This window comes from Leucopleurus acutus, assembly GCF_964270905.1.
Source record: "Leucopleurus acutus genome assembly, chromosome: 7".
Taxonomy (NCBI): Eukaryota; Metazoa; Chordata; class Mammalia; order Artiodactyla; family Delphinidae; genus Leucopleurus; species Leucopleurus acutus.
Genome location: NC_139150.1, coordinates 90,707,392 through 90,724,046, shown reverse-complemented (window position 1 = coordinate 90,724,046; position 16,655 = coordinate 90,707,392). Strand labels below are relative to the sequence as shown.

Genomic DNA, 16,655 nt, shown 5'->3' with positions numbered 1-16,655 from the left:
ATTTACAAATTCGTATTTTGTAGACCTTTCCTTAATTGAACACCTGTGACCTTTACAGTCGCTCTCCAGACCCTTTCCAGAGGTGTAGTAGAATATGCGAAGCAAAAGGACATTTTATTTCTACAGGAAGAAAAAGGATTAACATACATAGTAATAACTGTGTCCATCAAGAGTAATTTGTAATCAGAAAATGAAGACAAATGCCCCAGAAGCCTGCATTTTATCGACACTGCCACTTTCCCAAAACAAGAACCTCAGAAACAAGTCACTGGATCTGCTTTCAGTGAATCAGGAGCTCCCACATTTGTATTCCTCAATCTTTGAGAAAAGTACCAGATGAAACTGACCCACCCCTTTTTGTGTAAAATAGTAACTAACTGAACTCACATCTCCACGCCCTCATCCACCTGTTCAATGACAAACAGTAGTCAGTTCCCTTGAAGGAGACTTACACATTTTGGTATTTCTACCAAAAGAATTGAAATTTTCAAGCAGAAAAAAAGTTTAATTACAAGTAAGTCAGTGGCAGCCCAAGTGAAGCCCTTTTACTATGATTTCCAATTTTCTGTTCAATCCACACTGCCGAGATACAAGGAAAGCCACCATTTTGTTTCCTAAATTTTATTTAAGAATTCATACAAAATACTCCAGATAACTGAGTTTCAATCCTCATCTTCCTCCTCTTCTTCATCTTGTTAATCTGGAAGTAACGTAATTCGTAACTTTCTTTGCTGTTGGCAACTACGCGTAACCAACTACGCGTAACCAATCATGATTCTTCTTCAAATATTTTTTGGTGAGATATTTCAAATACCTTTTGGAAAAAGGCACCTCGGAAGTTACAGTGATCTTGCTTTTGCTTCTTTCGATTGTTACAACACCTCCTCTGAGATTCCCAGCTTTTCCATTCACTTTGATTCTTTCCTGAAGAAACTGCTCAAAATTGGCCGCATCCATGATTCCATCTTCTACAGGATGGGTACAGTCAAGAGTAAACTTCAGGACCTGCTTCTTTTTTTTTGCCCCCCTTCACCACAAGCTTTTTCACTGGCGCCATCGCCGCAGCGGAGGCAGAAAAGCTCTACTATTCTTTTGTTCTTTTAGGCATTTGCCAGGGGTCGAAAAGATGAGATTGAAATAAAATGCTTTTATTCCACTGATTTTTAACAGAAAATTTGCATTCTCTACTTCCAGCCTGTCTGAAACCAGTTTCTAATTGTCTCTCAGGAGAAACAATACTGTTCTTTCACCCAGTACTTTTTGTTTGTTGTTGTTGTTCCAAAGTTCATATCATGGGTCTGTCACAGAAGCAAAATTATAAATTGCAAGTCATTAAGGTATGGTGAATGCCCATCTGTGTAAGAACATGTCAAAGAAATGTTTACCCAGTTGGAATATCACTGGCCAATCTACTATCTACTACTGTATATAGTATGTGTATTAATATCCTAGTGCTGCTATAGCAAAATACTACAAGTATATGACTTAAAGCAACAGAAATTTATTTTCTCACAGTTCTGGTGGCTAGAAGTCTGGAATTGATGTGTCAGCAGTGCCAGGCTCCCTCTGGAGACTCTTGGGAAGAATCCTTCATTGCCTCTCCCTAACTTCTGATGATCATTGGCAAATACTTGGCATGCCTTGACTCGAAGTTTCATCCCTCCAACCTCTGTCTCCACCATCATATGGCCCTTTACCCTGCGTGTCTACCTCTCTGTGTCTCTTTCTCCTTATAAGGACACTAGTCATTGGACTTAGGGCCCACCTCAATCCAATATGACCTTACCTTAAGTTGGTTAAATCACAGAGACCCCGTTTCCAAATAAGGTCACATTCACAGGTGCCTGGGTTCAGGACTTCAATATATCTTTTGGGGGGACACAATTCAGCTCACAACAGTACTAGATATTATTAGTAGCATGGAGCTGGAAGATCTGGTAGATTTTTAGACCAATGGCAGCCAACATATAGTATATTGATATTTATATCAAACTGACTAAAATTACCTAAAAATTTCCAAAAATGAATAAATCTTCAACTTTGAAACTACTCACCTGCTTATTCCATTTTCTATTCAAAATAAATATACAAAGTATGATGTGTGTGTGTGTGTGCACGTGCTATATGTATCTACATGGATTTATGTGTAGGACTTTTCAAAATCCTCATTTCTAATTTACAACTGTAAAACTGAATTCTGAAGCTTAGACTAGACAGAAATCAGGGCTTCACGTTGAGGTGGTAAAGTTACACATACATCAATTCTGATAACTAAATTATTCAACCAATTACTTTTTTTTCTTTTTTAAATTGAGATACTATTGACATATAACACTGTGTAATTTTAAGGTGTACAATGTGTTGATTTGATGCATTTATATATTGCAATATGATTACCACCATAGTGTTACCTAATACCTTTAATGTGTCAGTTAATTATCACTTCTTTCTTTGTGATGAGAACACTTAAGATCTAGTCTCTTGGTAAATTTGAAGTTCATAATACAGTATTGGTGACTATAATTACTATGCTCTACATTAGAACTTCAGGATTTATTTATCTACTAGTTTTAAGTTTGTATCCTTAAATAACATCTCCCCAATCCCCCAACCTTCAGCCCCTGGTAATCACTATTCTACTCTTTGTTTTTACAAGTTTATCTTTGTTAGAATCCACAAATAAGTAATATCATACAGCATTTAATCTTCCTCTGTCTGACTTAGCTCATTTAGCATAATAAATCAGGGTCCATCCATGTTGTTGTAAATGGCAGAATTTCATTTTTTTCATGGCTGAATTATATATATATATATATAATAATATTAATTATAATATAAATATATATATATACATACATATATATTTTACATCTTATTTATTCATCCATTGATGGACACTTCAGTTTTTTCATATCTTGGTTATTCTGAGTAAAGTTGCAATAATGACAGAAGTGCTGATACCTCTTTGATACCTTATTTTGCTGGGAAAAGAATACTCTCTTCGACAAATGGTGTCTGGAAAACTGGATAACCACATGGAGAAAAATGAAATTGTACCTCTATCTTATACTCCTCATAAAAATTAACTCAAAATGGATTAAACACTTCAATGTATGACCTGATACTATAAAACGTCTGGAAGAAAACATGTAGGGAAAGCTCCTTAACATTGATCTTGGCAATGATTTTTTGGATTTGACACCAAAAACACAAGCAACAAAAGCAGAAATCAACAAGTGGGACTATATCAAACTAAAAAGCTTCTTCACAGCTAAAGAAACAATCAACAAAATGAAAAGGCTACCTACAGAATGGGAGAAAAATTTTGCAAACCATATACAGAGTAAAGGGTTAATGTCCAAAATATATAAGGAACTCATACAACTCAGTACAAAATAAGCCAACTAAAAAAATGGGTAGAAGAACTAAGTAGACATTTTCCTAAGAAGACATTCAAGTGGCCAACAGGTACATGAAAAGATGCTCAACATTCAATCTGGAACAATTCTTGAGTGTACAAATCCTTCACCTCCTTGATCAAACTTATTACCAAGTATTTTATTCTTTTTAATGCAATTGTAAATGAGATCATTTTCTTAATTTCTCTTTCTGATAGGTATTATTAGTGTATAGAAACACAACTGACCTTTGTATATTGATTTTGTATCTTGCAACTTTACTGAAACTGTTTATTAGTTATAACAGTCTTTTGGTGAAGTCTATTGTAAATATTATATCATATCATCTGCAAGCAGAGACAATTTAAATTATTATTTTCTGATTTGAATGCTTTTTATTTCTTTTTCTTGACTAATTGCTCTGACTAGGACTGCCAGTACTGTGTTAAATAATAGTGAGAACAGGCATTCTTGTCATGTTCCTGATCTTAGAGCAATAGCTTTCAGCTTTTCATCACTGATTATGATGTTAGCTGTGGGCTTGTTATATAGGGCCTTTATTATGTTGAGATAAATTTCTTCTATATCCACTTTGTTAAGAGTTTTTTATTAGGAAAAGATGTTGAATTTGTCAAATGCTTTTCCTGCATCTCTTAAGATAATCACAGGATTTTATCCTTTATTTTGTAATGTGGTGAATCACATTGATTAATTTGCAAGTGTTGACCCATCCTTGCATCCCAGAAGCAAAGCCCACTTGACCATGGTGTATGATCCTTTTAATGTACTGTTGAATTTGATTTACTAATATTTTATTGGGTAATTTTGCATTTATGTTCATCACATATATTGACCTGTAATTTAATTTTTTTGTATATCCTTGTCTGGCTTTTGTATCAGGTAATGATGGCCTTGTAAGATGAATTTCAAAGTGTTCTTTCCTCATCTATGTTTTGGAGAAGTTTGAGAGGGAATGGTATGACTTCTGATAATATTTGGTAGAATTCACCAGTGAAACCATCTGGTCCTATAACCAAAGATAGGAAATCTGAGAGGAATGAAATATTATGATAAAACATCATAGCCTAATTGAAGTTGGGGGACAAAGTCTTGGTTGCTGTGACAGTAAATTACTCTTAGTTTGAGTAAGAGCTTCTCACATACCACTATGTTCTATTTAAACATGACTAGGATTTCGGGTGATCCTATGACCAGAGCTACTCATCGTCAACTGGGCATAATCATATCATTAAGCCATAAAGTCAAGTGGGCACAGCAGAAGTTGACTGTATAATGAATATGATACATTCAGGATTAGGCCAAACAGTTTGAATTTGACTTCCTATCTTCTAACTGTACTTTTTTTTTCTTTTCTGTCATTATCCAAGATAATTTTCTTTCTCATGAGTAGTCCTAAATGGTTTCTTTACAAATCTATCATGGTAGTTTTGATATTAATTTGGGGGATGGAAATAGCAATAATAATAAATGTATGTAGGGCATTCCAGTGACTTCTGGAGAGACATGTTCTCCTGATCTGAAAGGCAACAGGAAAAGGAGAGAGAGGGCACAGCCTCTGAACGTTTTTATGTTTTTGCAGAGATGCTGTTACCATAGAAATTCAATGCAGAGTCATGTTAAGGGGTTAAAATATACAAGCAACCCATCTTAAACATACTACATAAGGAAAAATCTGAATTTTGTTATATCTAGTGTAACACATTTAAATTAACATTACTATCACTCAGTAATTTGGCATTGTAAATCTCTTAAACACAAAATTATCATAAACTTCAAACAAATAAGTCTCTCACAGCTTAAAAACAAACAAACAAAAAATGGGGCCTCAGGTTAGGATTCAATGTGACTTTTTTCAATTTTGAAAAACTTATGAGTTTAATAGGAGTTAAGAAGAGGAAGGACAGGGGAGAGATTGCTAAAGGATTTCCTCCTGGGGTGATGCAAATATTCCAAAATGAGATAGTGGTGATGCTTGCAGAACTCTGTGAATACACCAAACAATGAACACTTAACCACTAATGCTAAACATTGCACACTTTAAAGTGGTAAAATGTATGGTAAGTAAACTATATTTCCATAAAGCTGTTATTTTGAGAAAAAACAGCTTATGATAGGCAGTCTCTTCCTGGGTGCTGGCATTGTATATAAAGATCATATATTACCTAGTTCCTGAAATGTGACCACTTTTCTCTCTAATCAAACTCAGGAGTATATTTTTTCTCTTTGAGTAAAATTAAAACAAAATTTTTAAAAGTAAATGATTCAAAACACAATTTAATTTATACCAGAACATGAATTTTATTAATTTGTAATTAATTTTAAAAACTGATTGAGACTGTAACTCTTAAATTTTTACCTATATTTACTTATTCTGTTTCCTTATCCATAAAATGGGGGCATTTATCATATAATAAAAAAAATGTAAAGCAATTAGAACTTTTCCTAGTGCCTAGAAGGTGCTTTGTAAATATTTATTATTATTAATAAGCAATGCACAGGCCATATTCACTTCTCCAATAGAATATTTTTATACTTTACCAAATAAATTTCTTATTTTCCAGTAAGTATTATTTTTTCCTCAATTTTTTTTCACAAGCTGTCCACTCGAGAACACAAGAATTTTAAACACCAATCTTCAGCTCAATTAGTTTATAAAGTAGGTGTGAAGTCACAAAACTTCAAGATATTGTTTAGTTTTTCAGAAGTCACAGGTCTTTTCAGGAATTAGGAGGTTCCCATCACATATGAAAATAAAGTAACATTGTTAAAAGAATACCATTCAACTGGCATAAACATTGAAACATTCTTCAGTTTTATAATTTAGTGAATTCTAAGCTCCTATTTACCATTTCCACACCTAAAATCATGATATTAATCCAATTCCTCATGCTCAGTTCAGTAATGATTATGCATTCTCATTATGAAATTTGGAACTTACCCAGTTGTACCTGTGAGTGGATGGATGCAGCAACCCCGGCCAGACAGAGGGGTGATTACCATGGTCTCAGTCCCTTTAGAAATTTAAGTTTGGGCCACAACAGGGCCAGATTCATGGGCATTTGACCTGGGCAGTCCCACAGGTCAAATGAAGGGCCCCATACTTAAAAGAACCTCATGCTTGGTCTATTGCTCTGCTGTCACTGTTTTGAAATTCTTACTAATTTTTGAACAAGGAGTCCTACATTTCATTTTGCACTGAACACAGAAAATTATATAGCTAATCCTGGGTCATAAAGCCAGGTAAGCTACCAAATCCTGTGGTAATAATTAAGGGTAGGAGGAAATTAGTATAGGTGTTTGAGGAGGGAGAGGATGAGTATTAATGGTACCCTGAACCTACCTGCAGCAATGGTGTCTGTACCTCTTCCCACTAACCTCTCATAAGTTTCCCCTCAGAAACACGGACAAGAACTACGGAGGAGGGACTTCCCTGGTGGCACAGTGGTTAAGAATCCGCCAGCCAATGCAGGGTACACGGGTTTGAGCCCTGGTCCGGAAAGATCCCACATGCCGCGGAGCAACTAAGCCCGTGTGCCACAACTACTGAGCCTGCACTCTAGAGCCCGTGAGCGACAGCTACTGAGCCCTCATGCCTCAACTACTGAAGCCCGCGTGCCTAGAATCTGTGCTCCACAACAAGAGAAACCACTGCAATGAGAAGCCCGCTCATCACAATGAAGAGCAGCCCCCACTCGCCGCATCTAGAGAAAGCCTGCACACAGCAACAAAGACTGGACACGGCCAAAAATTTTTTTAAAAATTAAATTAAAAAAATGATTCTGGTTCAAAAGAAAAATGCATATACAAAGCTTAAAAAAAAAATGATGAAGGAGCTGTTTTCCAAACCTCATGCACAGAGAAGAGAATCTGTATGAAGCAAGGGATGGATGGGTGGTGTCTTGCTTACATCTCTATTCAAGGAAGACTTCTGCAGGAAGGATAGCTGGTTGACAGCCTCCAGCTGCCCCAAGATTGGCCAATGTGTTCTTGCCAGACTGCTTCCCCAGTGACTAAGCACTATGACGTACTAGAATCACTATATTCCTGCCCACCCCTAGATTCCTAGAATCCCTGTAATGGTAGACTTTGCTTAGGGAGTCTGATTACCTAGTCAGTTAGCTAGCATCCTCTCTCTCTCTCTCTTTCAAATATATATATATAATTGCTATTGGGATCATGGGTAAATTTTTGTTTCTTTCACCCTGCTTTGCTTATGTGTATTTTTTTTTTTCTGCAAATACATGTGCTACTTCAAGGACTTATAATATTGTTGGAAATCATCAAGAATAACACATTTTGTGATCTGTTTGAAAGGAATAAATGATTTCACCCACCTACGTTTACTGACTACTCATGAAATGCAAAGCTTCACCTTACTTTACCCTATCATCAGAAAAATGATTCCAGTTTTGGTACAAAAGGATACTTCCAAGTATCCTTTCTGCAAGATTGTAGAAAAGCAATCTCATGTATATTACATGATAGCTTTTACATGAATTACTGCTGCTGCAAATCAGTGGGCGATGTATGTGGACAAATACTCAATGTTTTAATGTTTTTTTAAGTATAGGTTGCACTTTTGCATTTCATGGTGCCTTTTAGAATTAACTATATCTTTTTTATTTTTTCTTTAATGTCACAAACTATGTTTTGAAATATTCAAACACATGAGAAAAAAGGCTTATTGAAGTAAATATTCTGCAATTAGTATTTCTCATGCCACTTATACCATGATTACATGAAATGTAAAATCACTGCTTTTGAGTATTAGGAAAAAAATAGAAGGAATCATAATTATAGGCAAGTTTTATTAGGAAATGTTTAGGTTAACTCTGAAATTCAAGTATAAATAAGATTTTTTTAAATCTCAGTTTCTAGTTATCACAAGTATGTGTGATAAGTTAAGTTTTGCTAACCAGTAAATTGGGGTGGTCCTTGAATCTTCCTTTGGCAGTTCCTCCCCTTCATTTCAAATCAATCAGAAAGTCTTACAGACTCTACGTCCTAAACCTTTCTTGAAGCCCTCTCCCCCACCCTATTTCTGCTGGCATTGGGCTCATGCTCATTTTTTCTTCATTTGAGTGCTCACATTCTGGCCTCCCTTCTGACTCTCCACATTGTTGCCAGTGTGATTGTTCTGAAATGGAAATATGGTCATTCCTCTGCAATTCACATCTGTCATTGAGTTCCCAGAGCCTAGCTTGAAGTCAAATACTTGTTGGCAATATATTTGAGAACTTTTTTGATCTTACTCCTGCTTGCTTCTCAGACTCATCCCTGTCTGCCTACAAAACCTCTCTGCTCTGGCTCTGAACTCCCTGTCATCATTCAAAAGTTCCATGAGTTTTCACAGCCCTGCAAGTTGCATCTTCCGTTGCCACTGCCTGGAGTATATTCCCCTCAGCCCAATCCTGAAAAATATAACTCATTTCTCTTTTTTCACCTGTATTTTTTCTTAAGTTCATGATTAACATTGCCATTTTAAAAAACCTCAATGCAAAAAATTTAATTTGCACACCATAAAATAATTTAATATTTCTGTATAAAATATTCTTTTATTTCCCATTTCAGAATAACTAAACCATAATATCACATGACAGTTTTTCTCAGCTGATTTCACTGATTTTCCCCCAGCAGATAAACAACTTACCTTGAGTTAAACACTTCCTCCTCTGCCCTTTGCTGCACGCCGAATAAAGCTCTAATAAACATCTTCAGGTATTGCATGTGGCAGACATTCTAACATGTCCAGGAAATTCTTAAAGCCGGAGACTCTCTTTGTTCATTTCCATTCCCTAAATGTCTTGGATACTTGCTACATGGCAAGTACTCATGTAATATTTGTTTAGAGAATGAAAGATAGCAAATAATTGAGAACAAAACTTGACTTTTTAGTGTTATTTTGAAATTTTTTATCAAAATGACAGAACATAACTATTCAGTTATACATTTATCCTTGGTCATGTTCTTGCTTAAATCATGTAACTATAACATACAGTTCACTCCAACAGCATTTTTATGTTCCTACGTATTAGGTATTTTGTTGTTTGCTTGGGAAACTCAGATAAATACAACACTGACTCTTTATTCAATGTTTTCTTATTATAAGTGAGTGATGAAATAATAGTTGGTACTATTCACTGTACTCTGTGCCACCTACTATTTAATCACCTAATAAGATACTTCGAGGTGAAATTTAATCATCAGCAGTCTTATTTTGTATATGTGTGTAAAATAATTTAAATGCATTCAAAATATGCATGGTGTTGTGGGAATATAGGTAAATTTATGTATAAAAATCATTGGATATAATGGTTATTCAATTAATATTTTGGATTGATTGAATATATCACTAATATGAATGAGTAATTCATACTACTATAATCCTTTCATTTCAGTTGAGTCTATATTTTCTTCTTTTTTGAAGAGAATGGCACTTCAGTATAATCACAAAGAGTGAATAGATGGGATTGCATAGTCTCAATCAACCTACGTTTTACATGCAAAAAATTTAAAAACACATAATTATAAATTTCCTATATTTCACAGTAAACATTATTGTTCAAACCTTAGAGTTACAACAATATAAAATGTTAGTAAAATCAAAGTTTTGTTGAAATTATAGTAATTCATGTAAGATTTTTTAGAAACTGACACTAGTGAAAACTCTGAAGTAGTGTAGTTTTTTGGCATTTATTTTTCAAACTTCCAATTGGAAACTCAATCACAAAGGCCCATCCACAGAGCCACACACTATCTACCCTGATTGCATCTCATGATCCTTACTTCCCTGCCTCCACTCAAACACTGAGTTCTTAGTAGTAATTTTTCAGGGTTTTGATCTCTGATCTGTGCCTTATAATTTGATGAAAGTAATTTTTGAAAGGTTAATATGTCAGGACATTTTTTGCAAATGTCCTAAACAGGTTCTCTTGTATTACTATGATTATTAGTTTCATTATGTTGCCATAAAATTCAGAGACTTAACACAGGCATTATCTCACAGTGCCTTCACAGTCTGAAGTCTAGCTTCCTTGGGTCTCAGAAGGCTAAAATCAAGGTGTCTACATGGCTGTGTTCCTTTCTTGATGCTTTAAGGCAGAATCCACATCCTGGCTTGTGTGAGTGATTGGAAGGATTCACTTCCTTGTGGTTGTAGGGCTAAGGTCCCTGTTTTCTTGCTGGTATTACCAGTTGGTTAGACATCAGGGATCTTTCTCAGCTTCTAGAGGCTGCTAGCCTTCCTTGGCTCCTGGCCCCATTCCTCCATCTTCAAACCAACAAGAGTGGGTCAAGTCCCTTAAGCTTCATCTCTTTGACTGATGATTCTGTCTTCCTCTTTAGCTTTTAAGGGCTCATATGATTACATTAGGTTCACTCAGGTAATCCAGGATAACCTTCCTAATATAAAGCAGTTGATTAGTAACCTTAATTTAATTCCATGTGAAAGACTCTTCTCAGCAGTACCCGTATCAGTGCTTTACTGAACAGCTAGGAAACAAAAAATCTTGGGGAGATATTTTTACAATTCTGTCAACCACTTCATGTAATGATTTTTTTTTTCTTCTGGAAAGCATATTGAATAAGTTAACTAAGTAAATATTGAGCATTTTTTTAGCACTTTATCCTATGATGGTTTTCTTTTTCAAAGAAAGAGTACAAACAAGGGAGAAAAACATAAAAGAACATTCTTCATTCTAAGTCTCTCTCTCTCTCTCTCATTCTCTCTCAACCTCCTCTTCTCTCTTAGTTGTTTTGTTGCTGTTATAAGTTTTTCTTAAACATGCAGCTTCTGACCAATGCCATTGAAGGCCCAGGTACATTCTATCTTCCTGCTTCGCCATTTTTAGCATGTGGATTCCATTCTCCCATTCATAGTATGGTTGATAATCTTCTAACAACCTGCCATTATTCCAAGCATAAATAAGAAGAAAGGGTTGAAAAAACATAAAGTGCCTAAGGGCAAAAGCATAACTGCCAGCCTATGGAGCCTCACCATTCTTCAAAACATTCCCAAAAGCTCAACTCAGTGACTTGTTTCCATCTAATTGTTGGAACCATGCTACATTGCTTTCCTTAGATGAAAGAAGACTAGGAAAACAGTGGGGCTGAATAGATTGGGTTGATGAACACCACTGTATCTGACACACTATCATCAGACAGAAGATAGCATGGTTTATATTTGAATATTTCTTGTCTAACATTGAACAGAGAAAATAAGGAAATTTGTGCTCATCTGACTGAACTGTGCCTTGGTGTCCTGAAATTAATTTTATGTGGATTGAAGAAATCGATAATCACTAAATTTCAGAATGGAATTTCAATTTTCATTTAGTAAATCCTAAACCATATGTAATATTTGTTTAAATTGTTAATCTTTCTCAAAAAATATTGAAGTTTTTAATGTTAACTTTATGGGATTAAGCCAAAGATATCAAGAGTGTTAGAAATTCCATGCCCTATATATTGTGAAGTGTGGAATGGTATGAATATATGATCTTTTGTCTTATCACAAATTATAATAAATAAGCTTAACTTGACTATCTGTTAAGTTCTGTAGCTTTTCTAAAATTAGGATTAAGTTAAATTTGAGCTAATATATTCTAATCCATGTAAAATTTACATATCTGGTTTTGTGACTTTTTGTGACTATCCTTCAAATCAGCATTTCTATAGCAGAGCCTATCTACCAGAAACAACAAAATTTAAGGCATGTTATTTTGTACTTTCAGTGATCTTAGTCCTTGCTTAAAAAAACTTCATATCAATATACGTTAATGGGAAGACTTTGTAATGTAACAAAAAAATCAACAATGTTTTTTTACTTCACTGTTCTCTTGTCTGGGTGGCATAGTGTAGATGATGGGTAATAAAAAAAAAATGAGATTCAAAGCAATTATTTTCCAAACTGCTGGCATTGAAAAAATTGTAGTCATTTGGAAACATTTAGGGCTCTGAACCAAATGAACTTACTATTATATAAAATGCAAGAATCAAAATACATAACAGTAATCCCTGAATTTCAAGGGCAAATCACTTAGCTATAATAATTTTAAGTCCTTGAGCATTGATTATAAAGCATACTGACAATGTGAATATACACCTGGCTATATATCTCCCAATAACACATTGATTTTCAGCTATTTCAATAATGGTATAGATCTCAGCATAGGACTGTTCTATGATAGAAGCAATCATTCTAAGTAAGGTATGTATTTAAGGTTATGTCAAGTTGTGAGAAACTTACTAAGTACTTCTGTTTAAAAAGTTCCCTGTTTAATATGTTAAAACTTTGTTTACAATATTCCAAGGGTATTTTATTCCAAAGGTCTTTCATCATAAAATATTTTCAGTGTAACATTTACTATTATGTGACAATTCAAGCAGGCAATACATACTTAAGAATTTACAGTTTGTCAGAGTCAGATGTGAAGTTGTCTTTCTTAGAAAGTGACATCTAAGAGAAGACTAATGTTCCAAATAATACAATAGTACTGCTATATACAGAAAAAACCACGTGCTTAAAACAACACACAACAAAACAAAATTGGTAGGATGCTAGAAGAGCAGATACTTGAAGAAGGATGATTGCAGGCTGGCAATGCCATGTGAAACAACACTGCACTGAAGAAACTGGAGGAGTCTGCATGCCCTGAAGGACTCTTTCTTCATGAACCCCATTGGCCTCTCACAGCAAAGGGTCTGAAAAATCAACTACGAAGTGCCTATGGTGATACAGACTGGAGAGGGGAACACAGTCATGTGGGTGGGACAAGTATATGCATCCTGATGCTTCCTCTTTATTTCCACCGCAAGACAAAAGCTTTAATCAGAAAGAACAGTGACACTACTGGCCTTAGGGTATATTAAAGCCAGTTTTATCGAGCTTATATGATAGGTGAAACAATCATTTGAGGGTAGAACCTGATTAATTAAAGGTATATTCATTAAAAATATAACAATGTATCTTTTAAATTAGCAGGAAATTACTACAAACTTTATAAGAGATGTATAAGTAATAAGTCAATAGTGGAGGTAAAATGATATACTATATAATGTTTATTTAATGCAAAAGAAGGCAGAGCAAGAGTATATAATAAATTAAATAAATACAAAACAGCTAGCAATTTAGTAAAGTTTTTATCCAACGACATCCATAATCACGTTACTTATGAATGGCTTAAATATAACTTTCTTAAGAATGCAATTGTCAGATTGGATCAGACAGCAAGATCCAATTCTACTGTGTCTATTAGAAATGCAGTTAATATATACTGATAAAGATAAGTTAAAAGTAAAAAGATGGAGAAAGATATGCCATGAAAATATCCCCCAAAACCTTGAATAGCTATGTTAATATCAGAAAAAGCCAGCTTCAGAACAAGGAATACTATCCAGAATAAAATGGGACAGTATATCATCATTAAGGGTCAATTCTCCAATAAGACATAATGACCATAAATACATATATATATATATATATATTACTGATAACAGAGCATCAAAATAAATGAGACAAAAATGGAAGTTAGTAAAACAAGTTGGCAGTTCTAAAATTATAATTGAGACATCAAAAATCCTTTCCCAGTAATTGATAGAACAAATAGGCAGAAAGACAGTAAGAGTATAGAAGATTTGAACACTATCAACCAAATAGTCCTAATTGACATTTATAGAACAATTCACCCAACAGTAGAATACACATTATTTTCAAAGACATATGAATATTCAACAAGATAGACCATATAATAAGCCAATAAAAATACCTCAAACAATTTAAAAGAGTAGAAATCATAGCTACATTTTAATAGCATAATAGAATTTAGCTATAAGTCAAACAGGAATAAATCTAAAAAATTCTCAAATCTTTAGATATTAAACATCCCATTTCTAAATAACCCAGGGTTAAAGGGGAAGTCTAAAACCAATGAAAAAATAGTCTGTATGAAATACAGATAAAAATACAACACATCAAAATATGAGGGATACAGCTATAGCAGTGCTTTCAGGGTCATTTATAGTATTGAATACTTATATTAGGAAAGAAGAAATGACTCAGATCAATAATTTAATTTTTCATCTTAAGAAATTTGTGTGTGTGTGTGTGGTACGCGGCCCTCTCACTGTTGTGGCCTCTCCCGTTGCGGAGCACAGGCTCTGGACGCGCAGGCTCAGTGGCCATGGGTCACGGGACCAGCCGCTCCGCAGCATGTGGGATCTTCCCGGACCGGGACACGAACCTGTGTCCCCTGCATCGGCAGGCGGACTCTCAACCACTGCGCCACCAGGGAAGCCCCATCTTAAGAAATTTTTAAAGAAAAATAGAGCAAACTAAACCCAAAGCAAGTAGAAAGAAGTAATAAAGAATGGAGAAGAAATTAATGAAATTGAAAATAGAAAAATAAAAAAAAAATCAATGCAAATAAAAGCATATTCTTTGAAAAGTTCAATAAAATTGACAAACTTCTAGTTACAGTGACCAAGAAAAAAGGGAGAAGAGCTTCCTATAAGAATGAAAAATTTCAATATCAAGAATGGAAAATAAAGGGACCTTGTTACTGGCAACATCGGCTCTAAGAGGGGTCCCGTAGATAGCCTGTGACTTCAGTGTTATCACAGAGTTGGATTTCAGAGTGGTGGATTTGGAGCCCTTAGTCAAGTTCATTCCTGGTATTTGGAAGTAAGTGAAGAAAATTCTCAGTCACAACTGTGAAAACGTCGTTATAAAAATAAAAGGAATATGGGTTGTTCTAGATGACCAGAAAATTCAATATGTGATCTTTTATTAGATCTTGGATCAGAACTAAGAAATAAAAACAACTAGAAAAATATTCAGTGGCATATTTGGGGAAAATTGTTATATTGAACACATGACATAAATATTAAAGAACATTTTGTATATCAGGCTTAAATTTTTTGGATATGATAATTACAATTAGATAAAATATCTTTTAAAAAAAATGAAATACAAGCTAAAATATTTGTGTGAAGTATCAGAAACTTAGTTTTAAATAATTGATAAATATGTAATCAAAATGTGTATTGTTGTGAGTGTATGTTTAGGTAGACCGAGGGTGAGAGATAAAAGATATATAGCAAATAATGAAACCTGGAAACTCTAGGTAAGGGATATAGGAATGCAAACTTCTAATTTTTGAAGGTCACATATTTTTATACTAAAATTTGGGTTAAAAATAACAACGGTTTACAGTACATTCTTATGGTTAGCAGTTTATAAAAAGCCAACCCACTTCACAGTTCTTATCATTATTTTTTGCTGTCATACTGCTCAAGTGCCTTAGCCATTATAAATCGGAACTCTTCACCTTCCACCTATACCTCATCCAAATGACACATAAAATCTTTAGTGATTGTGCTGTTACATGATGTTCTTATTGCTTTCAGTTGAGGGTAAAATTCAGTTCCGAAATTCCACCTTGAAGATTAGCATTCTAAGTACAAACTGGTAGCTTAGTCTTTCCAGAAAGCTGAGCCTGAGGCAGAGGAGTTATGTTCATTTCTAGGGAGAAGTGAAAGACAAAGTGGCAAGGAGGAAGGGAGAGATGACACAAGTATAGATTATTGAACTGCCTACCACTAAGTAAGACAAATTACAGAATACCATGATTACTCTCAAAAATCCATACTAGCTTCATTTGGGGTCCTTCTATTGCAAGGGATAAATAGGACTGAATTTACCAACAAATTACTGAATCCTACTGTTCAAAGTTTATCCCTTGGGAGATTAACTCCCACATACTTTCAGGCTGTGCAAAGGAACGTGCCAAAAGAGGTCCTGTAACGGCTCAAACAAAGAAGTCGTCAGACAGGGAGTAAGAGGGGCACAGTATGGGCGTTTTGCAAAGCACTGTCAGCTTGTGCGTACGTGAAGATTTTTATGGTTCAGCCACAGCTTATGGTCACCCTGGGAACAGAAACAATAGACAGTGAGATGGAGAAGATTGGAATGATGGAGTGTGCATGTGGGTGTGTGGTGGTGTGGGTCGCGGAGGGAGGGGCTGTGGGTGGTGGAGGCTGGACTTATGGAGTCCTTTGTAACATAGAATAGCAGAAGGGGTGACTTGTCATTTCCAAGATTAGGCTGTAAAAAGACTGGCTTCCGTCTTGGCTGCTTTCTCTCATGCTTTCTTGGATTTGATCACCATGTTAGGCCACCTTGTCGAGCAGCCCTGTAGGAGGCTCATGTGCCGAGGGACAGAGACTTGCCAACAACCA

The 16,655-nt window shown here is 35.0% G+C and overlaps 1 pseudogene across 1 annotated transcript; it reads right to left on the bottom strand.

The window, feature by feature from the left end:
- Positions 1-605: 605 nt before the first annotated feature.
- On the bottom strand, positions 606-1,057 carry LOC309964560 (large ribosomal subunit protein eL22-like; annotated as a pseudogene). Its single transcript has one exon. The product of its transcript is annotated as a large ribosomal subunit protein eL22-like (transcript).
- Positions 1,058-16,655: the final 15,598 nt, after the last annotated feature.